An 18,778-nucleotide genomic window follows, 5' to 3' on the forward strand; every position below is an offset into this window, starting at 1 on the left:
ATATATTATCTAAATTCTGGTTATACTGTTTACAACATACCCTGAATTTACAACAACCAGATGGTACATTATATATAGTTTTAATTTTCTGGGTTTTAAAATCTCAGTTTAATCAAATTCAACATGGACTCATTTAATAACTCCTCAGTGTTTATGTGTTATTCATTTATGTGTCTCAAAAAGCTCAAAAACAATTTAGTACATTTAATAATTAAAAAATATTTACATAAAAATATTTCAGTTTAACATATGCAAAGGTAACTTAACATTTACAACATCATTAAATATTTTTGTGTTTTAAGTATACTTTCTGAATGAGTATGCAGTTTTACAAATGGTCTATCAAACAATGTAAATATTTTCCAGTATACTATATATTTGATAACTAGTAACATCGGAATTTAAAAGTGTACCAGTATTAGTGCTGTGGATTAGGTTCTTTAAATAAATCTTTTTCTTTGTGGTCATATTTTTCTTTTAATTAGCACTAATGAACCCATGGATCTGACTTTATTTCTGCAATTGATAAAAGTTCCTCCATTTAATTTCAGCACCGATCTGTTCCTTTGGTGCAAAACTACAGATTAAAATAAGCCATTTGTACTAACTATAGTTATTTCTGTAAAATGGTATCATTTATTCCTTAATCACATCTTCATCCCACGGGATTGCTCTCAGGGCATGGATGTTATGGATGCACCCTACTTCCCTGTCCCCTGATTTTCATCTGCCTCTGTAGGACTCACCTATGTAGATACCTCAGTAGCACAGGAAGAAGAGGGGCTGAAGCAGGAGAGATGGGAAAACAGGACATGGGGCTTTGTGTAGAAAACTACACACCCATGGAAGGTGAGGAGTGCTATTGTTAATCTACATCCTGAAGGCTGTAGCTGCTGTTAAGGACAATGTGTATGTTTAGTCCGCACGTTAGCTGGAATCTGAAGAGCAAAAATCTATACAAACTCAAAAGCAAGTAGGAAATATATTTTGTAAGTCTTTCAGAACTATGTTCTGTTATGATCTCTTCTAGGATTTTGCCTCATTATAGAATGCATTAAAGCAAGTTGTCACATATACAAGACCATCCCCTGTCAAAAACTTTGTCCCATATGAGAAAAAACATAATGCAATTTGCCAGTTATTTACCCTTTACACTAACTGTAATATAGGGATCAATGCACTGTCCAGGGTCTTTCAGACCAATTTTCTCAATCCTGATAGTGAGTAATGTCATTCCTGGTTCTGATGGCAACCTTGGTAATAAAGTACCTGGCAACAGAGAAACCTCAATAAAAGATAGCTCCACCAATATTTCAGAGTAAATACTTTGACAAACAGAAGATATAGCCTACCTCTTAAGAACTAGCTAGGCATTATGTATTTTTATGTCCAAAATTCATGAACATCTGATTTATACTTTTTTAGAAAAATATTTAATTTTACACATAATATATCTGCATTTCCCAACCATACAATCACCTTTAAGCAGAAATAATAATTTCTATAATAATAGTGTATAGTATGTACAATAAAAGTTTGTTAAAAACATCACTTGAGGAAGCCCAATTATACATAATAGTATAATATGCTCACATAATATTTATATTCCATATGTACTTCTATATTATACTCAGCATCTTAATATGAAGTGGTAGAACAAAGACAAGAAAAGCTTTTAAAATACTTGTTATTCTGTTCTAAAGTCTGAGACATTTAATATCAGAGTTGATCAATACATTCTTTCCTTTAGTTACTCCTAATAAAGAATAATTTACAATTTGATATTTATGTTTTAATTTAACTATATAGTCTAACTTCTATTCTTCATTCTATTTTGTATGATTTATTCTAAGAAAGTAGTAATATACAGACTGCCATATAAAAGGGCCATTTGTATAACTGAACATTTTCCCCAAAACCAAGTAAAATTTTTAAAACTAAAACCCACCCAGAACAACATGACAACATTCACCCACCAAGAACATATGAAGGAAGAAATCAACTGTTCAGTATGTTCCCTTTTTTGAAACTACCAGTAGAGAACAGATGCAAATAAGCTGATTTTAATCAAGTATGTATACAGAACCTCAAAATACATTTAACAGAAGATTTTGGTTGATGTTTTTCAAGTTTCTATTCATCAATGTGTTATGCTATTTTTAATGATGAGTTATTTGAAATACATGAAGCAATCAACACACTATATTTGAAAATACACATTTGATTGATGGCAAATGTGGCTTGAGGAAATTTTGGGAGGTGATGGGAATGTTCTGAACTTGTATAGTGGTGACAGATGCAAAACTCTATAGAGGTGTCAAAAATCAATGAATTTTATTCTTACAGAAGGGAAATGTTATGATATACAAATTATACCTCAACAATGCTGTTAAAAATGTATTACTTTCTAATTTAAACAAATATGAAGACAATACAGACAAATGCAAGAATGGGAAGGCCTGGAGGCTGCATTCCACTGTTGCATTAACAAACCTAAATGGGCTCAGGCTGATATCATTAAATATATACATAATACCTTTTTTATGCATCTTCTTTGATTGACAAATGAGGGTACTTTTAGAAGAGGGGGCTTGTACCTGGACATCTGGGATGAACTTCAGAGAGCTAAGAAACACCTCTGAAATTTTATGAAAAATGTGAATATGTATACATTGATATTTATATACATACATATTCACATGTATGTATATCATATATGGATTTTTCTGCAGAAAAGTTCATTCTATTATGTAGTACATGGCTGTATAAATATGCTACAGTTTATGTACAAATTCTTGTGTTGATAGATATTTGAATTACTCCAAGTGTTTGGATATAGTTAACAAGGCTATTATAAATACTCTTCTGAACATCTTCTGGTGCCCATAAGCACCCATTTCTGAAACAGAGGAATCACTAAGTCACCTGGCATGTTACCTCTGCTGGGAGCCATCAGCCAAGTAGGTATGACAATTTCCTTGCCAGCTACTCCCATGCTGTCTAGTGGAAGGACTCCTGAAAGGTGACCTTGCTCAAGGACCAGGGTGGATCCGTGTTTAGGGTGTCCCCGGTTTAGCATAATAGGAGATTAGAGTGTTCCCCCTTTAGAATAGGGCATATCCTGCTGCCTGAGTTCCTCTTGAGTTCTTAGGGTCAGACAGTATATTTGGGAGACAGAAGCCCAGTGGAGTGGTGTATTTGGGCAGAGAACCTGGATTCCCCCAGAACGTGTTTGTAGACGGCCGGTGTGAGTTCGGGAATAAAGAATTGCTGTTTGAATCTACAAGCTGTGTGGTGGCTCGTGATTTTGTGCCCAGCCAGAGACTGCAGCAACCTCCATACCTACTATGTAATGACAATCCATTTCCCAAGGTGGTTGTGCCAATTTTTATTCCTAGCCCAAGTGCAGTAGTGTTCTCATTGCTCCACTTCCTCATTAGGTACTGTTTTCTCAGATTCTTCATGTTAGCCAATTTTGGTATAAAGAGATCAATCATTTTAATTTGCATTCCTCTGAAGATTAATAAGGTTGAGCACCTTTTCAAATAAATCAAATAAATGATTTCCTCTTTCTGAAGTGTGTTCAAATATTTTGCTCAATTTTTTATTGAGATGTCTATCTTATTGAGCTGTAGGAGGTCTCTATTATTTTGCTGGACAAATGTTTTACAAATAGCTTCTTAGTTTTCTTTTATAAAGACTTTTTGTTGAAGTAGAGCATATACATTTTAAAATGTACAAATTGTTAGCACAGTTTGCTGAACTTTCACAAAGTGAATACACCTGTATAACTAGCATCAGATCTAGGAAAGATATAATCAGCCTCCTGAGAGTGTCCTTCCCCACACCCTATCCAATGCACTCTTCCAAAAGATAGCAACCGTTGCTAACTTCTAACACCAAGTATTAGTTTTGAATATTAAGAATGACTTTTGTCTGCCATGGTGTCTTCTGATTATGATAAATACTTACTGCTAGTAATATCAAATTTCTTAATATCTTCCTTTACAATCAGTGCTTTTTATGTTATATTTAAGAAAACTTACCCCACTCCAAAATCATAAAGGTATTATCTTGAAAGCATTTTATTGTTTTGCCATTCACACTTAATTCTTTTTTTTTTAAGAAAGAGTGAGAGAGAGTGAGAGATTGGGAGAGAGAGAGAGAGTTTTAATATTTATTTTTTAGTATTTGGCGGACACAACATCTTTGTCTGTATGTGGCGCTGAGGATCAAACCCGGGCCACACGCATGCCAGGCGAGCATGCTAATGCTTGAGCCACATTCCCAGCCCCACACACTTAATTCTATATGTCACACAGAATTATTGTCTATGGTGTATAGTAGGAGCTTTAATTTCATTCAATTTCACATAAATACTCAATTGTCTCAGCACTACTTATTAAAAAGACTGACATTTTCCACCACTGATCTGCAGTCCCACCTCAATCATAAATCATGTGGCAATCACTTTCTGAGTTTTCTGTCTTACCGAACTGTTTATCCTCTTATCACTAATACAGTATCTTAATTCTATAGCTGTATAAAAGGTCCAGGAACTGCAATAAAAATTCAGATGAGTTTCAGAAAGAGTCTATCTATATAAATTGCTTCTTCTAATTTATGAACTAGTATATATCTTTACATTTTAAAAATCATAACATTTATTTAATAGAACTTTATTTGACCTAAAAGCCTTCAGAAATAAAGACCTACAGATCCAGGGAAAACTCCTGTTTTTATGTTTATGTTCCATGAAGAATGGACGGCCATGTAGAAATGACTGGAAAGAGGGTGTGAGCTAATGGTAAAAGGCTGCCAGGATCCTAGCAAGCCCTGTCTGGTCAGATTCTTCTTGGCCTCTCTGTATAGCCTTCTTTCCTTCTGGACCTAAGGCAGGTCCTGTCTGAAATGAGGGTTTTTAAGGGAGGGGGTAAGGGAGGGTAAGGGGACAGGAAGGGAATAGCAGAGAGGGTAGAGGAGAGAGAGAGAGAGAGGGAGAGAGAGAGAGAGAGAGAAAGAGAGAGAGAGAGAGAGAGCTTTCTAGGTTTTATGAGAGAAGGCTTTGGGAGAGAAGGGTGAAGGACAGGAGGGCAGGAGGAGGGCAGAGGCTTTGCTGCCTAGGTTGCTTTCGGGATTCCAATCTCCTTTAGTTAGAAGTTCTCAGCAGGCCAAACCCCCACCCTTTGGGCTATCATATTCTGATCTGACCCTGCCCACCTTTCCCCTCTCCCTCCCTCTTCCTCCCTTTCTCCTTTTAAGAAAGGAATGTGTAGATCTTTCCATATTCTAAGATCTTCTTTGATTTCTCTGTTTAGGGTTCTGTAGTTTTCATTGTATAGATCTTTGACTTCTTTCGTTGATTCTCAAGTATCTTATTTTTTTTTTGAGGTTACTGTAAATGGGGCAGTTTTCCTCATTTCCTTCTCAGAGGCTTTGTCACTGATATACAGAAATGCCTTTGATTTATGGGTGTTGATTTATATCCTGCTTCTTTGCTGAATTCATTTACTATTTCTGGAAAGATCTACCTCGCTCTTGGGATAGGCAGAATTAATATTATCAAAATGATCATACTACCAAAAGCACTATATAGATTTAATGCAATTCCAAACAAAATCTCAATGGCATTCCTCATAAAAATAGAAAAAGCAATCATGAAATTCATCTGGAAAAATAAGAGATCAAGAATAGCTAAAGAAATCCTTAGCAAGAAGAGTGAAGCAGGGAGTATCGCTATATGAGACCTTAAACTATACTACAGAGCAATAGTAACAAAAACAGCATGGTATTGGCACTAAAACAGACTGGTAGACCAATGGTACAGAATAGAGGACACAGAGACTAACCCACAAAATTACAATCAGCTTATTTTAGAAAAAGGTGCCAAAAACATGCACTGGAGAAAAGGTAGCATTTTCAACAAATGGTGCTGGGAAAACTGGAAATCCATATGCAACAAAATGAAATTAAACTCATAACTCTCACCATGCACAAAACTTAACTTAAAATGGATCAAGGACCTAGGAATTAAGCCAGAGACTCTGTGTCTAACAGAAGAAAAAGGTAGGCCCTAATCTTCATCATATGGGTTAGGCCCCAACTTCCTTAATAAGACTCCTATGGCACAAGAATTAAAACCAGGAATCAATAAATGGGATGGATTCAAACTAAAAAGATTTTTCTCAGCAAAAGAAACAATCTGTGAGGTGAACAGAGAGCCTACATCCTGGGACAAAATCTTTACCCCTCACACATCAGATAGAGCACTAATCTCTAGGGTATATAAAGAACTCAAAAAGCTAAGCACTGAAAAAACAAGTAACCCAATCAAAAAATGGGCCAAGGACTTGAACAAACACTTCTCAGAAGAGGATATACAATCAATCAACAAATATATGAAAAAATTTTCAACATCTCTAGCAATCAGAGAAATGCAAATCAAAACTAAGATACAACTCTAATCGGAATGGCAGCTATTATGAAGACAAACAACAATAAGTGTTGGCAAGAATGTGGGGAAAAAGGTACACTCATACATTGCTGGTGGGACTGCAAATTGGTGTAGCCAATCTGGAAAGCAGTATGGAGATTCTTTGGAAATCTGGGAATGGAACCACCATTTGACCGAGCTATTGCTCTCCTTGGACTATACTCAAAGGACTTAAAAACAACATACTACAGGGACACAGCCACATCAATGTTTATAGCAGCACTATTCACAATAGCTAAACTGTGGAGCCAACCTACATGCCCTTAAGTGGATGAATGGATTTTTAAAAATGTGGCATATATACACAATGAACTTTTTAAAAAGAGAATAAAATCATGGCATTTGCAGGTAAATGGATGGCATTGGAGAAGATAATGCTAAGTGAAGTTAGCCAATCCCCAAAAAACAAATGCCAAATGTTTTCTCTGATATAAGGAGGCTGACTCATAATAGGGTAGGGAGGAGGAACATGGGATGAATAGACGGATTCTAGATAGGGAAGAGGGGAGTGAGGGAAAGGGAGGAGGCAGGGGATTAGCCTCCTAATGAATGTGGAATGAATGTGATGGACATCATTATCCAAAGTACATGTCTGAAGACACAAATTGGCTGTCAACCTACTTTATATACAAACAGAGATATGAAAAATTGTGGTATATATGTGTAATAAAAATTGTAATGCAAAAAAAAAAACCAAGTACATGTATAACGTGAATTGGCGTGAATATGCTTTATACAAAGATATAAAAAATTGTGCTCTATATGTGTAGTAAGAATTGTAATAGACTCCATTGTCCTGTATTTAAAAAAATAAAATCAATAAAAGAAAAAGAAGGGAATGGGGAGTGGGTAGGGAAAAACTGTGGAATGAACCCAAACTAACTTTCCAATGCACATATGTGAATATACTATAATGAAACTCATCACTTTGAATATCTATAAGATACTAATTTTAAAAAATGTAAATAAATAGATCAGATAAAGTGGATCAAAGGGAACAGTGGGAGGGAGGATGGCGAGGGTGAAGGGACTGAAATGGAGCAAATTATATTCCATGCATTTATAATTAGTCCAAATGAATCTAATGTCAAGAATAACTATTATGAACAAATGAAAAAAAGAATAATGACTTCACTGTTTTTATAAAATGCATTCTCATAAACAATTCAATCCAGAGAAATGAAAAAAGTAAAAGAGAACGTACAATTAAACATCTCACCAACCATAACAATTATTAAGTCACTCTTCCATCTTTTTCCCTAATTTCAAGATTACTCCAGTTTCCTTTTCCTTTTGATATTCTTTTCTTTCTTTCAACAAAGGTTTATTTTCTACATAAAATTCTTATATTTCTTGTGTTGAATTTATAATAAGGTCCTTGATATTATTTAATACTACTATATATATTATAATAGTTCATTTTCTAACAACTATTACTTGTTTGAGATAGAATTGATTTGTCTGTACAGATTTTATATCCAGAAACCGCATTATCTTATTAATGAGTTATGAATAGGTTTTTTTGCATATTCTCTATATATTCATAAATATGCAAATAAAGAACATCCCCCCTTTTATATTTCATTTTTCTTACCCTAGTGCAGTAGCTAGGGCTTCCAAAACAATTCTGATGAAAAGAAGTAATAGACACTCTTGTTTTGTTCAAATTCATCATTAAATGATTTTGGGTTGTAAATGTCATGTAGCCATGTTTTATCAAGTTAAGGATGTTTTTCTGTTCTTTGCCAAGAATTGTTTAAAATCAAGGCTGTATTTCAAACTTAACTGAGAACTTTTTCTGCATTGTTGACAACATTATGAAATCTTTCCCCTTAATCTGCTAATGTGAACTACCTTGATAAATTCTGCTAATAATATATTTTTAAAAATCACTCATTAGTTCATGGAGATTTTCTGAATTATTTTCTACACCATCCTATGTATCATAGTTTATTCAGTCAATCTTCATATGGCTACATTATTTCTAACTTTTTATCATTATAAAAAACACCTCAACAGAGAATCTGGTATATATGCAAGTGTTTCCCCCTCTTTTTCCTGCATTTTGCGGGTGCACCTTCAGAGTAAATTCTCAGGAATGGGATTGCTAAGGCAAAAATATGTACTTATATGTTGTTAGAGAATGCTCAATTTCCCTCCAAAGGAACTCTACCATTTTTCTATTCCCACCAGTGATTAATAAGTACCTATTTCCCCTAAGACTCACCAACAGTAGCTTTAATTTAGGTTTTTTATTAAAAATAAAGTTGAGTATCTTTTTATATGTTTAACGGGTATTTTTAAATGTGTGTGTGTGTGTGTATGTGTGTGTGTGTGTGTGTGTGTGTGTGTGTGTGTTCGCACGTGCGCACACTCGCTCATGTTGTCTGTTCCTCTCATGTATTCTGCTTTGGTTATTACAATTAAAATTTTTCTTTATATATTATGAATGTTGGGTTGGGATGTAGCTCAGTGGCAAAGTGTCTGCCTTGCATTTGCAAAATCCTGGATTCGATGCCTAGTTCCAAAAAAGACAAAAAAAAGAACCCACCCTACCCCACCCCCCAAAACCCCCAAGAATGTTACCTCTTTTATGTCTTACCTCTTTACTACCCTTTTTTTGACAGTCAAAAGACGATTGCTTTACAACTTTCAAAGTCTTTTTGATGTTAAGTTTATTTTTTTCCAAGTTGATATTAAACTTGTCGTTACTTTGGGGTGAGTCAATTTTATAACCTGTCATCATCTAGATCTTTCAGTTGAAATGGTAGGGCTGATGCTACATTCCTTACCAACAATCTTTTTGCCTGAGATTACACAGTAAGTTTAATGTAATCATTATGCTTCAAATAATTTAATATGGAGGCAGTGATTGCCAGTCTGAATTTCTTGTTTAATTCAAGGTAGAATGTCAAACATTGTGCTCCATGATGAAGGAAGCTGACTGTAATTAAGATCATAGATTACATAGAAAGGTGCCTATTTAAGGTGTTTCAGAATGGTCTATGATGTGCTCTCTCTCTGCATGGTCAACTCCTACATACTCAGTGAGTCCTAAATCTGGCTAGATTTATTGAACTCCCTCAGCCCTTCTTTTTGCCAACCTATGGTGCACATCTCTAATTATAATCATGTGCTTTTGGCTCTGTCTTGCTGACTACACAATAAGCATCCTGAAAGGTGTGGGAACTGTTCCTTTTGTAGTATGCACAAGGAATAAACAGATCTTTATTGAAGAAATATTTTATTGAATGAATGACTGAATTTCCAGTTCTAGAGGTTATCATGCTCTAGTAAACAAATGGCTAGAGAATCTATATCAATGAGTGAAGAAATAATAAACATAAAAGAAGATCAAATACTAAAATAATACCATACCATCTATAGCTCCCAGGTAAGATGAAAAAGGTTGCATGTTTTTGCATCAAAGATAAAACCATGATAGTTGTAAATTGAGCCAACGCATTAAAAGCAAGATTTATAAGTTAAGAATTAACATATCCAATTTCATAGTGTAATATGAGAACAAGTCAAGTACATTCATAAAATCTGAAGACTAACAAGGATAAGAAAGAAATCACTACACACAATCCAGTGTAAACTGTGCTATTCCAGCTAAATCATCTGCTCTCAGATCTAGAACAGAGATCAGAAGAAATGTTCTTCCACATGGAATTGCTATGTAAATAAGAAATAGCTAACACTTGTGAGTATTTGTGATGTGCCACGTACTGTCCTAATCCTCTCATCTAATCCTCACAACAATAGTTTAATTCTATTTTTCAGAGGTGAAAAGTGAGGCATAGAAAAACAAATTATCCATAATCACACAGTAGTTTGGCTACAGAGTCCATGCTTTTAACCATCATGTCCCATTTTAACATCTTTATTTTAATTGTCCCTAAAGCCTTAAAAGGAACTGCAGAACCTCCCCATCTCAAGCTTCTGCAAAGTTCCTTTTGCCATGTAACATAACAGTCACAGGTTCCCAGGATTAGAATATAGACATTTTTGTTAGGCCACTATTTATGCCTTATACTTTTAAATATGGAAAACTCTAAATGGCTACAGCTGTCCAAACCAAGTTTTCAATAACATCCCAGGAATGTTATTGAGCTGTCACTAAGAACTCCAAGTAAGGGAGTGATTAAAAAAGAGTAACATTTGAACTTTGTACACTGGGCAATGCACATTCACAGGAATGGACAGAGACTGAGTAGCCCAGATAGCAATATGATATGTCTTTAACACTCAAATAGCAGTGAGCAGCAGGACTGTGTTCATTTGGTTAATTCCACTTTCAGTTTTTACTGCAAGACAAAGGAAGCCATTGGTAGCTGGTGAGCCCCAAGTTGTACTGAACACAGAAAGCACGTCTTTTTCTGACTTATCTGCCCCAACCACCTCTTATGCACCAACCAGAGCAAGCATGCTCTCACTGGTGTCAAAAAGAGTTGTAAGGAATTACTCAATTCAGTGGGAGTTTCTGTGAGAGGAAGATTCTAAGCCTAAATCTAAAGACAACTCTGATAAAGTAATGACAATGAATTAGAAGGTTTGGAACCATTTCACCACATTACTGTAATAGGGGACACCAAAAAGTTCATTTTGTTGATGGAAACTATTTATTAACAGGTAGTACTTGGGTAAAAACTCAAGTTGCTCTATTTCATTGTGCTTCATCTGTGGAAAACAATTTATGAAGGTAGCTATGGATCCCCCAAATGGCTGTTTGTTAAACACAGACGAGTTCGCTCAAGAATGTTTTAAAAACTGTGTAAAAGCGTCTGACCTAGCCAAGAATGTTACAGCCACTTCCACTGTGGAGAGGAAAGGGAATTGTGCAAGTAAGGCCTCTGCCTCTGCTGGGGACCCCACAGCACTGACACAGACCAAACAATGAAGCACCACTCTACCTGCAACAGGTACAGAAAAACAATGGGAGAGCATCTGAAGCCCCCCACCCCCCGACCACAACTTCTTTGTTCCAAGAGAATGCTGAGAAAAATGAAGGTCTGAGTATCAAGTAGGGTGGCCTCACATTCAATAGTCTCTCTGTAGCCATAGAGATCATGGAGAATCAGACAATGAAAGGACCACCAGCCTGAAGATGAATCTGGAGTGACATGGATATGAAGGTCAGTGGGATTCTTAAGACCCTGTCCTCACATGCAGAAGGGGAAGTCATTTTTTTCTTTCAACTTTTTATTTTTGCTTTTTAAAAATTGCTATTGTTTATATCTCATATCATACCATAAGGACAATTTCTAGTCCAAAATTGAAAATGGCATGACAGTCTTTGTCCAAAATAGTACATTATTGTCTAGGTCAGAACATTAAAAGAGGAAAATTACCAAAGATTATATTTTTTTAAAACACTGATTTGAGTTTGCTTATTGAGTAATTTCATTTGCTTGGCTTTTTACATAATATTGTACAAATGTTTGTCACAGGCATTTACTTCACTAAGAGGTGAGTCAGTGTTCATTTTGCCTTGGTGCTTGGTGAATTAAATGTCATGAATAAGAAGTACAAAATTTTTATCCATACTTTTAGGACAGAGATGTACCTGATATATAATATGTAAACTAAGCATTATCATATGTATATGATTATATATGTCTTCTTTGTTTTAGATTTATCATACTTGTAATTAAATTCAGATGTCTGATACTACCAATTCAAAGTCTGTCACACACTTTTTTTAAGTGCACATTTCTTTGTAATTTTAAAATGCAATAAAAAGGATATATATAAAATAATATTTTCTAATATTTTGGGATAATTTTAACATAATTTAAAATAATGGTATTGTCAAATCATTATTTGGTCATAACATTTTGTAGATGGCACAAAACATGAAATGGGTCTTAAAAATCTAGCAAGAGAAAAATTTTGCAATTTGTACTGCACATCTGCAATTTGTACACACATAAAAATTGTGTGAAAATATAAAAACACATGCACAATTTCTTTTGGGTGGTAACTGATTAGTAGTTGAGGAACTGCTCCAACCTTTCAAAATAAAGAGTAAAATCATAAGAAGTTTGTTCACTTTGAAATTACATTAAAAGTTTGATAAAAATCTTAGGGGTCATTAGCTTCAAATAATAATATTTCTAAGTCTGTCAAAAATTATACCTGATTAAAGTTGTTTGTATATAGGTTATATGAGTATGTTCTTGTTTTTATTTTCTTTATTGACTGGTACTAGAAATATGTATTTTTCTGTGTTCAGAAATATGTGATTTGGATAATGGCTGAATTCTTAAGTGTCACCATCATATCTGGAAAAAAATAATAAATACTCTCACAAAACCTACGATTAATCAGTGGGTATATGTTTCATACACAGATGCTATTTAGCATGCAAGGAAGAGTTACTACAGGTGCTGGGTTAAAAATTTGAGTGGCCAGAGCACTTTCAAGAAAAAGCAGGCCAGATGTTGCTTAGAGCCTTGATGAAGAGCCTACTCAATAGACATTTCCTATGAACCAATTTCTGCAAAGCTCTGGAGAAAACCTTTTTTGAATTCAAGTGACAAGATTCATGGATTAAAAAAAACTGAGCCAGACATAGTGGTGCATGCCTGTAATCCCAGCAACTTGGCAAGTTAAAGCAGGAGAGGCCAGCTGGGCAACTTAGCAAAATCCTGGTTTCAAACTAAAAAAATAAATCAAAGAGCTGGGGATGTAGCTAGGTGGTAGAGTACCCCCAACTTCAATCCCCAGTACTACAAACAAACAAGAAACAAATTATAAAAAAAGAAATCTTAAAATGTTTCCAAAACTGCTTGAGAGTGATAGAATATTAGCAAGCCTTAAAACTATTGAAAAACAGCTAGGAGAACTACCAGATAACATTGAATGGTATTTTCCTTTCCTTTCAACATAAGTACATGACTGGATGAGGGACTCTGGCTCTGACTGTTTGGCTCAGTCTGAGAATTTGAGACTTTGAGAGGAAGGAAGTCCTCAGAGAGCCAGAGTCTAACTGCACACTTTGGTGGTATTTACTGATTAACCCTAGATATATTCTGAAATTCTGTGAAATAAGGATGCCTTAATATTCATGGAACAGCAATGTATATTTTGTTGCAGTGTTCAACTTCCTATATGCATGGGTAAGAAAAAAACTGCACTTTAGCTGAAAATGAAATCCATATTTGCTTAACTCTCAAGTTCAACTCAGAATTGAATATTTATGCAGGAAAGAAACAAGTACAGGTTTGATATTAAAGAAGTAAGATTCACTCTTCATTTTGAGTTTCAAAAAAACATTTTTTGTACATATCTAAGACTATATAAAAGATGAATAACAAATACAAATCTAGAATAATGTTGAAATTGCTAGGCTTATGTTTAGGTCACTCAGAAATGTTTTTTAAAATTTTGTCTAAAATTGTGTCATGGCTACTTGTGCATGTGGTACTAGGAAACGAATGTAGGGCTTCACACAAGTGAGGCAAGCACCCTACCACTGAGCTACATCCATAGTTCTTTCTATTTTGAGACAAATTCTCTCTAAGTTGTCCCCACTGGTCTTAAACTTGCAATCCTCCTGCCTCAATTTCTCAAGTAGCTAGGATTATAAGCATGTAATCCTGGCCAGCTATTTTTTTTTAATTTCTATTACTTTGGTTTATCATTTAGAAGCTTTAATATTCAACATGATAAATAAATTTTCAGGTAATAAATGATAAGTTATAAATTTATATCCTCTATTTAAATAAAATCTACTGAGATTACCTTAAGAAAATTAAACTACTATTTGGACTTAAGCCAGTTAGTGTTTAAAGCAGTACACAAAAGTTACTGTTTGTCTTATGAGAATTGAAGGCTTTGAAAATGATATTAATGTCAAAGAAAGGTTTAACAATTTTTATTCTTTTCAAGAAACGTTGGATAAAAATCCATTTTTAATTTTAAAAGGGAATAAACAACTTTTGGTCATACCATATTTATATATTATACTTCATCTCATTAGCTTAACAGTAGTAGTGTTTAGCATGTGTGTTTGTCAAAACTCATAAAGCTGCACACTAAAAAAGATGCCTTTTATATATGTAAGTGACACCTTAATAAATCTTTTTTTTAAAAAGAGCACAATAAGCTAGATGCTATGGCACAAGCCTGGAATCCAGGTGACTTGGGAGGCTGAGGCAGGAGGATCCCAAGTTTAAGACTAATCTCAGCAACTCAGTGAGGCCCTCAGCAACTAAGTGAAATCCTATCTCAAAATAAAAAATAAAAAGGGCTGAGGATGTGGTTCACTGGTAAAGTAAACCTGTGTTAAATCCTCAGTACCAAAAAAAAAGTACAACAAACTTACAATTATATAAATTACATAAAATAAACATAATAAAAATGTTATAATTCTTAGAAGCACCCTGCCATGATAATGTAGACACAACAGCCTTATCATGACTGAAATCTTGGATGTCCACAGTATAACAATTTTTTCCCATTCTACAATTAAGTTAAAGGTTAAATTGTCCTTCAATGACATTTTCAATTTTATAATGACACAGGCCCTTGAAAATATCATCGCAAATCAAATATAGCCAATTGAACTATATGTACTCTTTCTTACTTTGAGGAAAATAATTCAGGGAATAGAAGGGTTTAGTGAGCTTTCTGTATCTCTGAAATAAAATACCAAAATGCTATATCAGAATACAAAAATCTGATTACTTTGGGCTTAATCTTTCATAGCAAATAGACTTAATTTACAGAGTTTCTTTTCAACTCAGCAACTTGAACCCCATAAAGACCTAAATCTGTCCATTTCATGACTTATATCATCTGCTTCAAGGATCTTGTTTGCTACAGAAGTATAGCTAGTGAACAAATAACCAAACCAGAAATTTATAGAACTGGAATCTATTTCAATTATAGCATGTGGTTTGAAAAGGAAATAAAAAATACAGAAAAATTTTAGCAAATTTATTTACCTCATCATCTCAGCAATCTTGAAATTTCCTACAAATATGACAAGTAAAATATAGCTCTTTCTTCATAAGGATAAGCAGATTGGAAATACTTACCTTGTACCAAAGAAACACTAACAATAACATTTTATAGTGACTGTAATTTTTCCAATAATCCTATGGTGTAGGACATTAGCACCATTTAGAGGTGATAATGAAAATACAGTAGCCACCACTACACCAGCAAATGAAAAGTATCATGCCAAATGCTTTGTATGTGGTGCCTTAATTTTTACTGTAACCCTACAAATTAGGCATTGTCAACATCTCCTTTTATAAAGAATTAAGTACAGTCACTTAACTACTGATTGGCAGATGTTAGACTCAAAAGCGCAGGTATCTTGTTTGTCTAAGCCTATACTGTTTATATTTCAAACGTCTTCTACCAAAGAGTATTTAAATTACTGGAATCTGACTTTAATTATGAAGTTTTCTGGATGATAAGTATATTATATTTAATTATACCATAAAGCATAGAGTCTTTTAAAAAATACATCACAATAGTACAGTGTTATTTCTACACTTCCAAAAATGAACTAGTTCATCAGAAGTAAAAACTGTGCACTGTATAAGAAAAGAAGAAAGTATAGAAGTGGAAGAGTCAAAAAATTTACTCAGGGTGCTTGACTAGGGTATTTTACAACCTTGTTAAGATCTTCCACAAATAAAAAGGACTTGCTATGTATTCTTTATTTCCCTGTTAAGGGAAACTCTTTAGTATCTGTTCCTCCAGGTCCAGGTTTCACAATCATATATGATTATTTAAAGAACAGCTAGATATATAAAGAAAATAATTAACATAGCAAACAGTTACTCTAGAAAGCCTACTTACAATGTTGGTCCATGGCTAGCGTCTGGGAACCTGGATTTCAGCAGGATTCCCATCGTGCCCTGTTAAGAAGATCACTGTGCCTAAACGGCCCATGCAAACAATATGGTTTGTGCTGAACACTTGCTTTCTTCCTGTAGTCTGTAGTTTTGGTTCATGCTAACCCCAATAAGTGTCTTGTGCACTGAATCTCTACAGTGCTTCCCCAATAGACAATATTTTTCATTTCACAGGTGTGAAAGAATGTTGAGAGAATCGAGTACATATTTGACTCTGCTGGAAGAGGACTCTTAGAAGTTTGGTTTCCTCTGGAATTTGTCTGTGTGCCTTTACCCTTTGCTGATTTTGTTCTTGTGTTTTCTTGTTGTAATGACTCAGAATACAACTGTGAGTACAGCTATATGCTGAGTCCTGTGGGTCTTCCTAGCCAATCACTAAACATGGGATGTTTTGAGGATCCCTGACACAAATAGTAAGATACTTTCACAATAAACCGATAGCTACCGCTAACAGAATGGCCGTGATAATTTGCTGAAGATTGGCAAACTTGGAGATGTTTTACCTGCCACTAACAAGTACAAAAGTAAGTTCCAAACACCTGACCTTGAATTATATAATGTACATTTTTTGTACCCACCAGGCACTCTAGCAGGAAAAGAATCAGGAGACCCTGCTCCAGCACCACCTTATTCTTCATCTTCTTCAAATTCTAAATTCTCTTCCTCACCAGGGGCTAAAATTCTCCTATATAAAAAAGGACAGAAAAATTAGTGAGCTACTCCACTTAATACACCAGCTAACCCTCAAAGCCACTAACTTCCCAGATAAGATGCTGATTATTAGGTTAATGTTGATATAAATGTCAATGTCAATCATTTCATTGCTACCAATGGTATCAGTCATATCACCAATACCAAATTTGATAGGGAAAAAATCCAGAAATATTTAAAAAACAGGCATAAAATAGATAATAAAATCAGAAGACAAAATATGGATGCTTATTTATTTACCTTAATGGGACAGGCTGAACATCAAATGGAAATTCTTTATTATATGTGAGAATATTCTTTAGGACTAGAATAAAGACATAGACAAACATTAGTCTTATATCTTATATCTTAGTCCTACATGTTATTAAGTCTTATATATTAGTTAGTCTTATATGTTATATCTTAAATTGATACTTTTAATCGTATTTTATAATGTATTAACCACACATTAATATATGTATTTTAAATTCCGAGCTTCACTATCATTTCAAGACTATGCAATTGACTACTGAGTGTCTTAGCAAAATAAAAATGTCCATAGTGGACTGCAGGTACCAGTATTTTCAGAGTACTGTAAGATCTCCAAGGAAAGTCTCAGAGCCCTGATAGAAAATGAACCATAAAATAGTTCTCCAATGTACAAGGTCCTAGGTGATATAGGGTGAAAGAGAATACCTCTTCTCCTGAAGTATTTTAACTAAAAGATTGATACTGAAGATGACTAATTAAAGAGAAATAGATAATCACATCTTATTCTTTATCCTAAGTAGATTTCCCTCTATACTTATCACACTGGTAAGGTTTGTAGCAACAAGGTTATAATTCTAATATTCCTTTTATGATGAAATTTATTATATATGTGTACACACATATATACATGCATATATGTGTGTGTGTGTGTGTGTGTATATTTACACATGTGTACACACACATACACACACACACACACACACACACACACACAGCAGACTCTCTCCTCAGGGAAGTCATCAAACAACATAATGCTATCACCTCTTGTGTCCTGGTTGATTACTTTCTGGAATGTAAGCCTACAGACAGATGTTATACAATTCTATCTGTATCTGGAAAAGTATTTTATGAAATTTATTGTTTCATTTCCCAATTTATGGGTTCCTAGTGACTACCTGCAATTATTTCAAGGTGAATATTTAGCATTATTAATTGGGCAACCCATGATTTTTACTCTAATTACTCAGACTTTAATTTTGGAGTCTTGCAGATTTGAGTTAAAAAAAGTATGGCATATTGGATTCCTAAATAAGAAAATTCAAAAAGAACAGGTTGTAATTACATAACTTATTCCAATAGGAGTCAATCATCCAGTGAGAAAGAAGTTGGAAACTTGTATCTAGATTCTCATTACTCACTCTTAATTCTCTCTTCCTTTAGCTCTTCCTCATCCTTTATCTCTTTCTTCTTCTCAACAAATGCATACCGAGTACTCACAATGTTCCAATCACTGCTTTAGGTGTTAAAGATACACAGTAATCAAGAACTCATATTTGGATCTTAGACTTTACTAAGGAAAAGTAGACAATAAATATGCCAATAAATAAACTAGATAATGTAAGATGTGATTAGTGGTATGAAGGATACAAACAGGATGCTGTGTAAAAGCAGAGAGAACTTGGTAGAGTAGCTAAGGTAGACAGGGTGCCTTTCGAAACTAAACTGT

At 34.4% G+C, this 18,778-nt stretch overlaps 1 pseudogene; it reads right to left on the minus strand.

The window, feature by feature from the left end:
* Nucleotides 1–18,778, minus strand: part of LOC143387585 (axin interactor, dorsalization-associated protein-like) — a 36,785-nt pseudogene that overhangs the window by 1,819 nt on the left and 16,188 nt on the right.

This window comes from Callospermophilus lateralis, unplaced genomic scaffold (genome assembly GCF_048772815.1).
Source record: "Callospermophilus lateralis isolate mCalLat2 unplaced genomic scaffold, mCalLat2.hap1 Scaffold_312, whole genome shotgun sequence".
NCBI lineage: Eukaryota > Metazoa > Chordata > Mammalia > Rodentia > Sciuridae > Callospermophilus > Callospermophilus lateralis.